Below are 15,424 nucleotides of genomic sequence, written 5' to 3'. Positions count from 1 at the left end.
TAGTCAAAAAATTACCTATTTGCTCAACATCCACTGCACATAATTGCATCGTAATTGTCCACGCCTTCCACCACCACCACCAGCAGCAGCAGCACCTGCGACAGGAAAGTTTCGGCATCAACAAACCGACTGTCCGCAACATCCAACGTCACCGGTAGGCCCGGGTAAATGATCCCTGACGTTAAAGGCACCATCCACTGCTGTGCTCACACACACTGCAGAGTGCTCGCATCTCGTGGCGTGGATTGACATGGCAAGATGTCGTAGAACTGTACAGAGACGTCATCGAACAGCCCCGCGCCGAGCACAGCCACGAGGGACACACCGGGGAACCGGCACTGTAGCGCCCCGGTGAGCCACGTACATCCTGCCTCACGCAACCTGCGTCGCCCCCCTTATCAAAGTTCATACCGTCCATCCACTGCCAAAGCTGCTCCCACATCTCGTGCCAACGCACGGACTATGCGCCATCTCGTGTCATGGATTCACATGGCGGGGTGGCCGATTTGAGCGACAGCAGGCTCGGAATCTGCAGCCACTATGTGTTGGGGAGCTCCGAGATGCAGCAGCAGGCTGAAAATCTGCAGCCACTACGTGTTGGGGAGCTCCGAGATGCGGTCCTCCTGTCGACTGCACGCCGGCGCTCCCTCTCGATCCTTCTCCTCCCCCTCCACATCGACCAGGGTTCTAAGGGGCTAATTACGCAACCTGGAGGCACTGGCCAAGTTGGGATTGAAAGATTTTTAGATGCCAAAGAAGTAAATAAGGGTGCGTTTGGATCTCAAGCAAGCCTTACTCTAGCCTCGCCCAGCCAGGATAGCTGTTTGGTGGAGTCGAAAAAAGCTAGCTTTGCCTAGCAAACTAGCCTGCGTGAGCTAGAAAATCCATGCCCGGACAGGAGAGCCGATTTGGCTCGCCTCCATCGGCAAGAATTGAGCACAAGCATATTAAGCATGTAATTGCCGCTGTAATCGTGGTTTAGTGGAGGCTAGGCAAATAAACCAAACAAGTAGCGTTGCTTGTACTATAAGCTATGCCTCGGATGAGCTAGAATCCTATTGTCTGGCTGGGCATGTTTAGCTAGAGAACCAAACACGCTATAAGTGTGAGCGATCATGTCCTTTCGGATGCCCGCGTCAATTCCAAAACTTGAGGCGCCATACTGGAGATCGAGAGGCTGTTTGGTTCCTAGCCATACCTTGTCACACTTTTTCACATCTAACCTTAGGCAACTTTGACAAAATTAGGTAGGTGTTTGGTTCTAGTCAGACCTAAGGCAAAAAAATGTATGAGCAATAAACCCCACATGTCATAGGCACAAAAAGTGTGGTAAGATTTTCTTAGGCAAGTCAAAATGTGGCTAACAATTTGAGCAACTCAACTAAGGCAAGTGTGATAAGTGTGGCAAGTGTGGCAAAAATCATGTGGCAATATATGACAAAAATAGTCATAATCCAAATAGCCCTCGAGAGTTACATGGACACGCCGCACAACGCTAGGACGGGAGGAAAAGAAACGGTGGAGGGAGATATCTATAGCGTATAGTGGAAGGGAGACATGCATGTAATGAACCGGTTGGAAGTAATTGAGGGAGACCATCCGGTCGTAGGGCTGCAAACGAGTCGAGTTCCAGCTCAGCTCATATTAAAATTCGAGCGAGCTCGAAATGTGCGAAGCTCAAGGTCGAGCTGCAGAAAGTGGCTCGTGCTCGGCTTGTAACGAGCTCGAGTGATCTCGAGCTAGTTTCAAGCTCAATAAGATGATTTTTAAAATTATTTTAAGGCAAATTTTAAAGCAAGATAGACCACAACAGAACAGAAAAAATCACTATAAATTCGACTCATTCTTTCTCAAGTGAAGACTAGTATTCAATAACAAGAGATCATGGAGAGAAGATATTAAACACATGGTTGGCTACGTGATGGGAATAAATTTTCTGCATGCTTAATTTCCATGTTTGCTAGTAGGCAAAGTGAAGAAAAAAATTGTATAGAACATATATGAAATCAGGCTATTGAGCTAAAATCGAGCGAGCCAATGTTGGCTCAAGATCGGCTCGTTTCTCGATCAAGCTACATAAAGTGATCATACTCGGCTCATTTCTTTTTGAGTCGATCTTGAGTCGAGCTAAAATACGAGTTGATCTCGAACGGCTCACGAGCCTCGACCTTTTCTTGCAGCCTTATCTGGTCGCGGTGTTGTACCCAGGGCTCCGAGCTCTCTCTTCTTCTGTCAAAAGACTGTTGGCATCAAAAACTACATGGTTTTCTCGAATGAAATAATTGAGAAATATATTAAGAATTATGTAGTGGGGATTGGTGTTTGCAAATTGAACGCTGATGTGGCATCATGCTGGCGTGGATAATGTGCATGTACAAAGAATTGGGAGTAGTGATGATCAACTTTTTTAAGAATGTAAGATTATATCTGCACTTATTTCTTTCTAAATTTAGTACAGTATCTTTACCATCATAAATTATATCAATATATTAATATCTTGCTCAATAACTTCTTTCTTAATTTAGCGCTATTTATGTGGATATGTATTTATTTGTATTAATTACAATTAATATTCCCCTATTATACTAGCCACTATAAAAGGATCCTACTTATCGAGGCACAAGCATCTCGTTTGTACCCTAATCTGGACGCTATTCACCAACAACTCATAGAGGCGCCGCTTGGAATAAGCGTTTAGCTATCACAAAAACAATCAAACAACTCATAGAGGCACAAGCATCTCGTTTGTACCCTAATCTGGATGCTTATAAGTTTGCAACCAAATAATGAAGAACATGACTATCTTACTTTTTGCCCTTGCGCTCCTCGTGGTATCTTCAGGTATCTAGGGATTTTGCACTAACTATCTTCTCTAATAATAAAGCATGGATTGACTCCGTGGATTCACCGTCGTAATACGCTTCTTTCGGTGAATTTACGCTTTCAATTTGAATTTAAAACATAGCGAGGTGGTATTAATTCGTGGTAAAAACCGAACTGATCGACGGTCCGTCGTTAGATTTTCGTCCGTCTGTATGGAAAAGGCGTACATCTCGCACGTGGGCTGGCCCATTGATGATGCATCGCTCAAATCAGCCAAAAAGTAATGTGGTGTGGGAGTATCGAACCCGCGCCTCCAGTTTTCGCAGGTAAGTAAGGAACCAGCTCGCCTATGATTCAGTTTTCTATGAACCGACTAAGGCGATGCTATTCCGCGCGCGCGCTGGAACGATCGGTTTCCGACAGGCGCAAATCTTTCCTGTTTTGGTTAATTGAGGGGGGAAAGTGCCACGCGCCCGGGCCCCCACCGTTGGAATCAGGGGGGGAAGAAAAGATTAGGATTGAGCGCTGTAGCGGTCGGTCGCGCAGGAGTAAAACCGCCTAAACCAAATAAATAGAAATAGTATCAGTCAACTAAGCTTAGTTTGGCTTTTCAATCTTAATAGCCCGAAAATAAAAAGACTTTTAACCGTCGACGACGAGATGCCTACTGTGACTTCGTAAATCTTAAGATGATATGCCGGCTTAGTCTTTCAAAGATACTCATAGGAGTAGGGTGTTGTATGTGTGCGTTCATAGGAATGAGTGTATGCGCGTGTATATGAGCGTTGCGTCTGTACTGATGTTAAAAAAAAAAGAACGGTCGTGGCAAAGCGCGCTTCACCTCCAGCCCGTCACATGTAAATGCACCAGTAAAAGCTCGGGGTGCCGCTGGTTAGTATATTATACGGGATCGTACTTTGCTCCAGATCGATCGATACAACAGCACAAGCCTCCACGGAAGCGATGCGAAGATGCACTTTTCGCGGTTGTCTGTAGCCCCAACTCTTCTTGTGCGGACAGCGACACACGGAGACGCAGCGGAGATCGACGCAGGACGCTCCAAAACTCGAGCCCCCAAAGCCAAAAGATGCCGCTGCCTGCCTGCCTGCCTCCTCATCCGCCGGTCGCCGCCAACCCCGAAGCACTCCTCCTTCGCTCCACACCAACCTGCTCGCGGCCGAGCTAGCTGCTGCTATGGCGCCCGATCAATCAGACTCCTCCGCCAAGTCCACTCTCCAGCACGTACGTGCGCACGCACCCGACGCGAGAAAGGGACAGGAAGAGGCGACAAAAACCGGGCCGGTGGCAGGAATTGGGCTACGGGTCGCTCAAACTAAACTAATCCCTCTACCGAATCGACACCAATGACGCGGCGGTTCCTCCATCGGCGTCTCGGCGAATCACTGTGCGCGCCTCCAACCGCTCGAGTGATAGAGCCTGCACAGTGTTGGCGGTCCGGCCGCCCGCCGGCGCCGCGATCTCCTCCTGTAATATAGGCTACAGGGTCCGAATCAGCGGTTGGAATACGGCCCCCGCGCATGTGCAATCATCAGATCGCCGATTGGCGACCAAATCCAGATGGGTGCAGTGCTAATATCGTGGTGGTATTATTATACGGATAGCTCGGGTGCATTTCCCTTCGGCTATGCTACAAAGGCTACCCGATCGATCAGGGGTCGGAGCAGCGGTCAGGTGAAGCGAATCATTTCCTATTTTCTTTTCATTCCTTTTTTTAAACACAGTACAGACGCAAGCGCTCATATAAACGCGCATACACTCACTCCTATAAACACATACACGCACACCCTACCCCTATGAGCACCTCCAAGAGACTGAGCCGACATATCATCTTGAGATTTTACGATGTCACCGTAGGCGCCTCATAGTCGATGGGAACATCTCCTCCAACTGAAAGCGTATTGCCGGAATTCCTGAAATAAATGCCACATGCCCCTGCCACGTACACGTACGAGATTCATGGTTCCTAGACGTATGTATGCTTCACCGCCATGGTGTGAGATGCAACTTTGCCCTAAAAAAACTGGATCAACTTATCACCGGGGACGCACGCACATAGTTTTTCAAAAAGGGGTGTTTTATTATTTAAAAGGTTTAAGTATTACATCCGGTTTCTGCATAACTAAGATGCACACAGCTAACAAAGGGCACACACGTAGTTGGATAGAAACGGTACAATTAGCACATGAATTCAGTTTGGCAAAAAGGTTGTCTAGAATGGAAGAAACTTCCTTGAGGGGCGACCCCAACCATCACCGTGTCGGCCATCCCCCCTCCCGGCCGCCCTCCCTCCTCATCGCCTTCGCCTGAGGTATGGCAGCGGTGCAGCGCTGCAACAGGGTTCTCTCCTCGTGGGTCAGCGACCTCGGATCCAGCATGGCATGCTTGCGGAGCCAGGTGGTTGGTGGCGATCCCGTGTGCGTGGAGGGGGGGAGGGGGTCGACGCCGGTGCGGCAACATCCATGTCGGGTGATAATCGGCATGTTCGTCCCTCCTGATCGACAATGAGATTCAGCTCTCCTCTATCTTGTGGTGGTTGAAGCCAAAAACTTTCTTCCCCCACCCTAGTCTACTATGCTTTGGTGGTCTTCAAGGGTCGACACACTAGGTCGGGAAGAAATACTTGCTCGGTGATTGGATGTGGAAAAAGGCAATGCATGTGGGTGTCATTTCTTCCTTGGAGGCGTTGCCATGACCTTCCTTTTCCTTCCTTGGCACCAGGGGAAACCCTAGGTCTAGTTCGCTAAGCCAGACGGCGAAGTTACGGTCTCGTTTTTCCTTTTATCCTCATCTTCTGAATCGTCAAGTGAGGAGGACTTCTCCTTGGAGGCACTGCCTAAGCGCCAGTGGAGTCTAATGGAGAGGTGGTTGTAGTTTGTTGCCTCGTCGGTCTCAGTTGCGAAGCTTGGGGTGGTGTGTTTCATTGGCGGTGGTCGATGCCATGGGCATGGGCATATGGGGCGCAATGTACTCCACCGTCGATGCCTTCGGAGCAAAGTATTCATCGGGTCCTATTGTCCACTTGTTGGTTATCTTGGACGCTAACGGTGGAGAGTGCGTTGACTTAGTCCGATCGCGGCTTGGTGCTCTCAGAAGGCAAGTTGTGTCTCGTTGTAGCCGTGATGGGTGCGGCGCGGTGTTTTTTTTTGAGGGGAAAATCATGCCGCTTTATTTATCTGAAGCTCGGAATCTCGTCTGCAATTACATCTAAGATAAAGTCCGGTGGAGAGTCCACCCAAATCTCCGATCTATTATCTCCTACACCTACTTTAGCGAGTTTATGAGCGGCTACATTCCCTGAACGTCTTACCCATGAAACCTTGGCTTCCACCATTGTATTGAGCATTGCCTTGATGTCCTGAACCCACGGTCCCACCGCTGATAAGTTCTTCTCTGGACTGTTAAGCATCTGCACCACGGCTTGATTGTCTAGCTCAATATGAGCCCGCTGAATGTGAAGATCAATGGCCACCTGAACAGCTTTCCTGCAAGCCAGAACTTCCACCATCTCGGGATCAATAATGTGTGGGAAATAATGGCAAAAACCAGCCCTAAACGCTGCATTGTGATCTCTGAAAACTGCACCACCTCCTCCTTTGTCTCCATGCCTTGATCCAGCGTTGGGAACCTCCTGAAGATGGATGGATTAAGAGGTCTAGTAGAGCCCCCTCTTGGGATCCATGGGTCGTGATGGATGTTAATGCTTGCACTCGAACCCACCCTCCATATAAGTCCTTCCCGCAGCAAATCCCTTCCGTGCAATATGCTTCGAAACGTGTAAGATCCAGAAGACGGGCAAGTGGCTGACAATATTGTGTCGTCCTTAAAACACCATGCTTTAAGCACTCGCGCACACAGAGAAGTGGGCACCTGGAGTACCCGCCATGCTTGTTTTGCCAACAATGCTTGGTTAAAGGCCTCCGGGTCCCGAAAGCCCATACCACCATCTCGCTTGCTAGCACACATCTTCTGCCAAGCTACCCAATGAACCTTCCTTTCACCATTCATTGCACCCCACCAGAATTTAGAAGAGATCGAGGTCAGGTTCCGGCACATCTTCTTCGTGAGGTGAAAACAACTCATGGTATAAGTCGGTGTCGCTTGGAGAATAGATTTAATCAGCACTTCTCTGGCCGCTTTAGACAACCCTTGGCCCTTCCATCCACTCACTTTGCCTTTAGAACATTCAGTAACATATTTGAAAGTACCATCTTTAGATCTACCAACCAGTGTTGGAAGACCTAAATAATGCTCACTAAGAGCTTCAGACTGAATGCCTACAACATGTTTCATTTGTTCCTTGAAGTCACTTTGGCTCCCCCTCCCAAAGAAAATTGAGGATTTTGCAGATTAACTTTTTGCCCTGAAGCTTTTTCATACTTAACAAGAATCTGTTTTATTGTCTCCATATTTTCTGTCGTTCCCTCAAGGAAGACAATACTGTCATATGCAAACAGAAGATGGGTTACATGGGGCCCGTGCTCCCAAAACTTACCCCTTTAATTTTCCTGTCATTCTGGGCCTTCTTGAGGAGCGCTGAAAATCCTTCCACACAAAACAAAAAGAGATAAGGTGACAACGGATCACCCTGTCTGAGCCCACGGGAGGGTAATGAAGGAAATATGCCCTAGAGGCAATAATAAAGTTATTATTTATTTCCTTGTTTCATGATAAATGTTTATTATTCATGCTAGAATTGTATTAACCGGAAACATAATACATGTGTGAATACATAGACAAACAAAGTGTCACTAGTATGCCTCTACTTGACTAGCTCGTTAATCAAAGATGGTTATGTTTCCTAACCATAGACATGTGTTGTCATTTGATTAACGGGATCACATCATTAGGAGAATGATGTGATTGACATGACCCATTCCATTAGTTTAGCACCCGATCGTTTAGTATGTTGCTATTGCTTTCTTCATGACTTATACATGTTCCTATGACTATGAGATTATGCAACTCCCGTTTGCCGGAGGAACACTTTGTGTGCTACCAAACGTCACAACGTAACTGGGTGATTATAAAGGAGCTCTACATGTGTCTCCAAAGGTACATGTTGGGTTGGCGTATTTCGAGATTAGGATTTGTCACTTCGATTGTCGGAGAGGTATCTCTGGGCCCTCTCGGTAATGCACATCGCATAAGCCTTGCAAGCATTGCAACTAATGAGTTAGTTGCGAGATGAGGTATTACGAAACGAGTAAAGAGACTTGCCGGTAATGAGATTGAACTAGGTATTGAGATACCGACGATCGAATCTCGGGCAAGTAACATACCGATGACAAAGGGAACAACGTATGTTGTTATGCGGTCTGACCGATAAAGATCTTCGTAGAATATGTAGGAGCCAATATGAGCATCCAGGTTGCGCTATTGGTTATTGACCGAAGACGTGTCTCGGTCATGTCTACATTGTTCTCGAACCCGTAGGGTCCGCACGCTTAAGGTTTTGATGATAGTTATATTATGAGTTTATGAGTTTTGATGTACCGAAGGAGTTCGGAGTCCCGGATGAGATCGGGGACATGACGAGGAGTCTCGAAATGGTCGAGATGTAAAGATCGATATATTGTACGACTATATTCGGACATCGGAAAGATTCCGAGTGATTCGGGTATTTTCGGGGGTACCGGGGAGTTACGGGAATACGAGGAAGAAGCAATGGGCCTCATGGGCCAAGTGGTGGAAGAGAAGAGGCAGGGCGCGCGGCCCCCCTAGCCCAAACCGAATTGGACTAGGGGGCCGGCCCCTCTTTCCTCCTTTTCCTCCCTTTCCTTCCTTCTCCTACTCCTTCCCTTTCTTCCCCTCTCCTACTTGGACTAGGAAAGAGGGGGGAATACTACTTGGAGTAGGATTCCCCCCCTTGGGCGCGCCTCCTCCCCTTGGCCGCCTCTCCCCCCTTGCTCCTTTATATACGGGGGCAAGGGGGCACCTCTAGACACACAAGATCTTGGAGATCGTTCTCTTAGCCATGTGCGGTGCCCCCCTCCACCATAATCCTCGATAATATTGTAGCGGTGCTTAGGCGAAGCCCTGCGACGGTAGAACATCAAGATCGTCACCACGCCGTCGTGCTGACGGAACTCTCCCCCGACACTTTGCTGGATCGGAGTCCGGGGATCGTCATCGAGCTAAACGTGTGCTAGAACTCGGAGGTGCCGTAGTTTCGATGCTTGATCGGTCGGGCCGTGAAGACGTACGACTACATCAACTGCATTGTCATAACGCTTCCGCTGTCGGTCTACGAGGGTACGTAGACAACACTCTTCCCTCTCGTTGCTATGCATCATCATGATCTTGCGTGTGCGTAGGAAATTTTTGAAATTACTACGTTCCCCAACAGTGGCATCTGAGCCTGGTTTTATGCGTTGATGTTGTGCACGAGTAGAACACAAATGAGTTGTGGGCGATATAAGTCATACTGCTTACCAGCATGTCATACTTTGATTCGGCGGTATTGTTGGATGAAGCGGCCCGGACCGGCATTACGCGTACGCTTACGCGAGACTAGTTCTACCGACGTGCTTTACACAAAGGTGGCTGGCGGGTGTCAGTTTCTCCAACTTTAGTTGAACCGAGTGTGGCTACGCCCGGTCCTTGCGAATGTTAAAACATCACCAACTTGACAAACTATCATTGTAGTTTTTGATGCGTAGGTAAGATTGGTTCTTGCTTAAAGCCTGTAGCAGCCACGTAAAACTTGCAACAACAAAGTAGAGGACGTCTAACTTGTTTTTGCAGGGCATGTTGTGATGTGATATGGTCAAGACGTGATGAGATATAAGTTGTTGTATGAGATGATCATGTTTTGTTGAAGTTATCGGCAACTGGGAAAATTCTTATGGTTGTCTCTCTATTGCATAAGATGCAAGCGCCAAATAATTGCTTTACTTTATCGCTATGCGATAGCAATAGTTGCAAGAGCAATTGTTGGCGAGACGACCATGTAACGACACATTGATATAGATCAAGATTATGGAGATCATGGTGTCATGCCGGTGACGATAGAGATCATGACAGTACTTTGGAGATGGAGATCGAAGGCGCAAGATGATCATGGGCATATCATGTCACATATTTTGATTTTATATGATGTTTATCTTTTATACATCTTATTTTGCTTAGTTCGACGGTAGCTTTATAAGATGATCTCTCACTAAATTTCAAGGTATAAGTGTTCTCCCTGAGTATGCATCGTTGCGAAAGTTCTTCGTGCTGAGACACCACGTGATGATCGGGTGTGATAGGCTCTACGTTCAAATACAACGGGTGCAAAACAGTTGCACACGTGGAATACTCAGGTTAAACTTGACGAGCCTAGCATATACAGATATGGCCTCGGAACACTGGAGACCGAAAGGTCGAGCGTGAATCATATAGTAGATATGATCAACATAGTGATGTTCACCATTGAAAACTACTCCATCTCACGTGATGATCGGACATGGTTTAGTTGATTTGGATCACGTGATCACTTAGATGATTAGAGGGATGTCTATCTAATGGGAGTTCTTAAGTAATATGATTAATTGAACTTAAATTTATTATGAACTTAGTCCTGGTAGTATTTTGCAAATTATGTTGTAGATCAATAGCTCGCGTTGTTGCTTTCATTTGTTTATTTTGATATGTTCCTAGAGAAAATTGTGTTGAAAGATGTTAGTAGCAATGATGCGGATTGGATCCGTGATCTGAGGTTTATCTTCATTGCTGCACAGAAGAATTATGACCTTGATGCACCGCTAGGTGACAGACCTATTGCAGGAGCAGATGCAGACATTATGAACGTTTGGCTAGCTCAATATGATGACTACTTGATAGTTTAGTGCACCATGCTTAACGGCTTAGAATCGGGACTTCAAAGACGTTTTGAACGTCATGGACCATATGAGATGTTCCAGGAGTTGAAGTTAATATTTCAAGCAAATACCCGAGTTGAGAGATATGAAGTCTCCAACAAGTTCTATCGCTAAAAGATGGAGGAGAATCACTCAACTAGTGAGCATGTGCTCAGATTGTCTGGATACTACAGTCGCTTGAATCAAGTGGGAGTTAATCTTCCAGATAAAATAGTGATTGACAGAATTCTCTAGTCACCATCACCAAGTTAGTAGAACTTCGTGGTGAACTATAATATGCAAGGGATAACGGAAACGATTCCAAGCTCTTCGTGATGCTAAAATCGACGAAGATAGAAATCAAGAAAAACATCAAGTGTTGATGTTAGACAAGACCACTAGTTTCAAGAAAAGGGCAAAAGGAAGAAGGGGAACTTCAAGAAGAACGGCAAGCAAGTTGCTGCTCAAGTGAAGAAGCCCAAGTCTGGTCCTAAGCTTGAGACTAAGTGCTTCTACTGCAAAGGGACTGGTCACTGAAAGCGGAACTACCCCAAGTGATTGGCAGATAAGAAGGATGGCAGAGTGAACATAAGTATATTTGATATACATGTTATTGATGTGTGCTTTACTAGTATTTATAGCAACCCCTCAGTATTTGATACTAGTTCAGTTGCTAAGATTAGTAACTCGAAACGGGAGTTGCAGAATAAACAGAGACTAGTTAAGGGTGAAGTGACGATGTGTGTTGGAAGTGGTTCCAAGATTGATATGATCATCATCGCACACTCCCTATACTTTAGGGATTAGCGTTGAACCTAAATAAGTGTTATTTGGTGTTTGCGTTGAGCATGAATATGATTTGATCATGTTTATTGTAATACGGTTATTCATTTAAGTAAGAGAATAAATTGTTGTTCTGTTTACATGAATAAATCCTTATATGGTTACACACCCAATGAAAATAGTTCGTTGGATCTCGATCGTAGTGATACACATAATCATAATATTGAAACCAAAAGATGCAAAGTTAATAATGATAGTGCAACTTATTTGTGGCACTGCCGTTTAGGTCATATTGGTGTAAAGCGCATGAAGAAACTCCATGCTGATGGGTTTTTGGAATCACTTGATTATGAATCACTTGATGTTTGCGAACCATGCCTCATGGGCAAGATGACTAAAACGCCGTTCTCCGGAACAATGGAGCGAGCAACTGACTTATTGGAAATAATACATACTGATGTATGCGATCCGATGAGTGTTGAGGCTCGCGGCGGGTATCGTTATTTTCTGACCTTCACAGATGATTTGAGCAGATATGAGTATATCTACTTGATGAAACATAAGTCTGAAATATTTGAAAAGTTCAAAGAATTTCAGAGTGAAGTGGAAAATCATCATGACAAGAAAATGAAGTTTCTACGATTTGATTGCGGAGAAGAATATTTGAGTTACGAGTTTGGCCTTCATTTGAAACAATGTGGAATAGTTTCGCAACTCACGCCACCCGAAACACCACAGCGTAATGGTGTGTCCGAACGTCGTAATCGTACTTTACTATATATGGTGCGATCTATGATGTTTCTTACCGATTTACCACTATATTTTTGGAGTTATGCATTAGAGACAGCTGCATTCACATAAAAAGGGCACCATCTAAATCCGTCGAGACGACACCGTATGAAATGTGGTTTGGCAAGAAACCAAAGTTGTCATTTCTTAAAGTTTGGGGTTGTGATGCTTATATGAAAAAGTTTCATCCTGATAAGCTCAAACCCAAATCGAAGAAATATGTCTTCATATGATACCTAAAGGAGACTGTTGGGTACACCTTCTATCACAGATCCGAAGGCAAGACATTCGTTGCTAAGAATGGATCCTTTCTAGAGAAGGAGTTTCTCTCGAAAGAAGTGAGTGGGAGAAAAGTAGAACTTGATGAGGTAATTGTACCTGCTCCCTTATTGGAAAGTAGTTCATCACAGAAACTGGTTCCTGTGACACCTACACCAATTAGTGAGGAAGCTAATGATATTGATCATGAAACTTCAGATCAAGTTACTATTGAACCTCGTAGGTCAACCAGAGTAAGATCCGCACCAGTGTGGTATGGTAATCCCGTTCTGGAGGTCATGTTACTTGACCATGACGAACCTACGAACTATGAGGAAGCGATGATGAGCCCAGATTCCGCAAAATGGCTTGAGGCCATGAAATCTGAGATGGGATCCATGTATGAGAACAAAGTATGGACTTTGGTTGACTTGCCCGATGATCGGCAAGCCATTGAGATTAAATGGATCTTCAAAAGGAAGACGGACGCTGATAGTAGTATTACTATCTACAAAGCTAGACTTGTCGAAAAAGGTTTTTGACAAAGTTCAAGGTGTTGACTACGATGAGATTTCCTCACTCATATCGATGCTTAAAGCCTGTCCGAATCATGTTAGCAATTGCGGCATTTTATGAAATCTGGCAAATGGATAATAAAACTGCAATCCTTAATGGATTTCTTAAAGAAGAGTTGTATATGATGCAACCAGAAGGTTTTGTCAATCCTAAAGGTGTTAACAAAATATGCAAGCTCCAGCGATCCATCTATGGACTAGTACAAGCATCTCGGAGTTGGAATATACGCTTTGATGAGTTGATCAAAGCATATAGTTTTATACAAACTTGCGGTGAAGCCTGTATTTACAAGAAAGTGAGTGGGAGCACTACAACATTTCTGATAAGTATATGTGAGTGACATATTGTTGATCGGAAATAATGTAGAATTATTCTGTAAAGCATAAAGAAGTGTTTGAAAGGAGTTTTTCAAAGAAAGACCTCGGTGAAGCTGCTTACATATTGAGCATCAAGATCTATAGAGATAGATCAAGACGCTTGATAAGTTTTTTCAATGAGTACATACCTTGACAAGATTTTGAAGTAGTTCAAAATGGAACAGTCAAAGAAAGAGTTCTTGCCTGTGTTACAAGGTGTGAAATTGAGTAAGACTCAAAGCCCGACCACGGCAGAAGATGGAAAGAGAATGAAAGTCATTCCCTATGCCTCAGTCATAGGTTCTATAAAGTATGCCATGCTATGTACCAGATCTATTGTATACCCTACACTGTTTTTGGCAAGGGAGTACAATAGTGATCTAGGAGTAGATCACTGGACATCGGTCAAAATTATCCTTAGTGGTATAAGGATATGTTTCTCGATTATGAAGGTGACAAAAGGTTCGTCGTAAAAGGATTACGTCGATACAAGTTTTTGGCACTGATCCGGATGACTCCAAGTCTTCATCTGGATACATATTGAAAGTGGGAGCAATTAGCAAAAGTAGCTCCGTGCAGAGCATTGTAGACATAGAAATTTGCAAAATACATACGGATCTGAATTTTGGCAGACTCGTTGACTAAGCTTCTCTCACAAGAAAAACATGATCATACCTTAGTACTCTTTCGGTGTTAATCACATATAGATGTGAACTAGATTACTCACTCTAGTAAACCCTTTGAGTGTTGGTCACATGACGATGTGAACTATGGGTGTTAATCACATGGTGATGTGAACTATTGATATTAAATCACATGGCGATGTGATCTAGATTATTGACTCTAGTGCAAGTGGGAGACTGAAGGAAATATGCCCTAGAGGCAATAATAAAGTTATTATTTATTTCCTTATTTCATGATAAATGTTTATTATTCATGCTAGAATTGTATTAACCGGAAACATAATACATGTGTGAATACATAAACAAACAAAGTGTCACTAGTATGCCTCTACTTGACTAGCTCGTTAATCAAAGATGGTTATGTTTTCTAACCATAGACATGTGTTGTCATTTGATTAACGGGATCACATCATTAGGAGAATGATGTGATTTACATGACCCATTCCATTAGCTTAGCACCCGATCGTTTAGTATGTTGCTATTGCTTTCTTCATGACTTATACATGTTCCTATGACTATGAGATTATGCAACTCCCGTTTGTCGGAGGAACACTTAGTGTGCTACCAAACGTCACAACGTAACTGGGTGATTATAAAGGAGCTCTACATGTGTCTCCAAAGGTACATGTTGGGTTGGCGTATTTCGAGATTAGGATTTGTCACTTCGATTATCGGAGAGGTATCTCTGGGCCCTCTCGGTAATGCACATCACATAAGCCTTGCAAGCATTGCAACTAATGAGTTAGTTGCGAGATGAGGTATTACGAAACGAGTAAAGAGACTTGCTGGTAACGAGATTGAACTAGGTATTGAGATACCGACGATCGAATCTCGGGCAAGTAACATACCGATGACAAAGGGAACAACGTATGTTGTTATGCGGTCTGACCAATAAAGATCTTCGTAGAATATGTAGGAGCCAATATGAGCATCCAGGTTCCGCTATTGGTTATTGACCGAAGACGTGTCTCGGTCATCTCTACATTGTTCTCGAACCCGTAGGGTCCGCACGCTTAAGGTTTCGATGACAGTTATATTATGAGTTTATGAGTTTTGATGTACCGAAGGAGTTCGGAGTCCCGGATGAGATCGGGGACATGACGAGGAGTCTTGAAATGGTCGAGACGTAAAGATCGATATATTGGACGACTATATTCGGACATCGGAAAGGTTCCGAGTGATTCAGGTATTTTCGGGGGTACCGGGGAGTTACGGGAATACGAGGAAGAAGCAATGGGCCTCATGGGTCAAGTGGTGGAAGAGAAGAGGCAGGGCGCGCGGCCCCCCTAGCCCA

The sequence above is a fragment of the Triticum urartu genome, chromosome 3, assembly GCF_003073215.2.
Source record: "Triticum urartu cultivar G1812 chromosome 3, Tu2.1, whole genome shotgun sequence".
NCBI classification, from domain to species: domain Eukaryota; kingdom Viridiplantae; phylum Streptophyta; class Magnoliopsida; order Poales; family Poaceae; genus Triticum; species Triticum urartu.
This window is presented reverse-complemented; position numbering follows the sequence as displayed.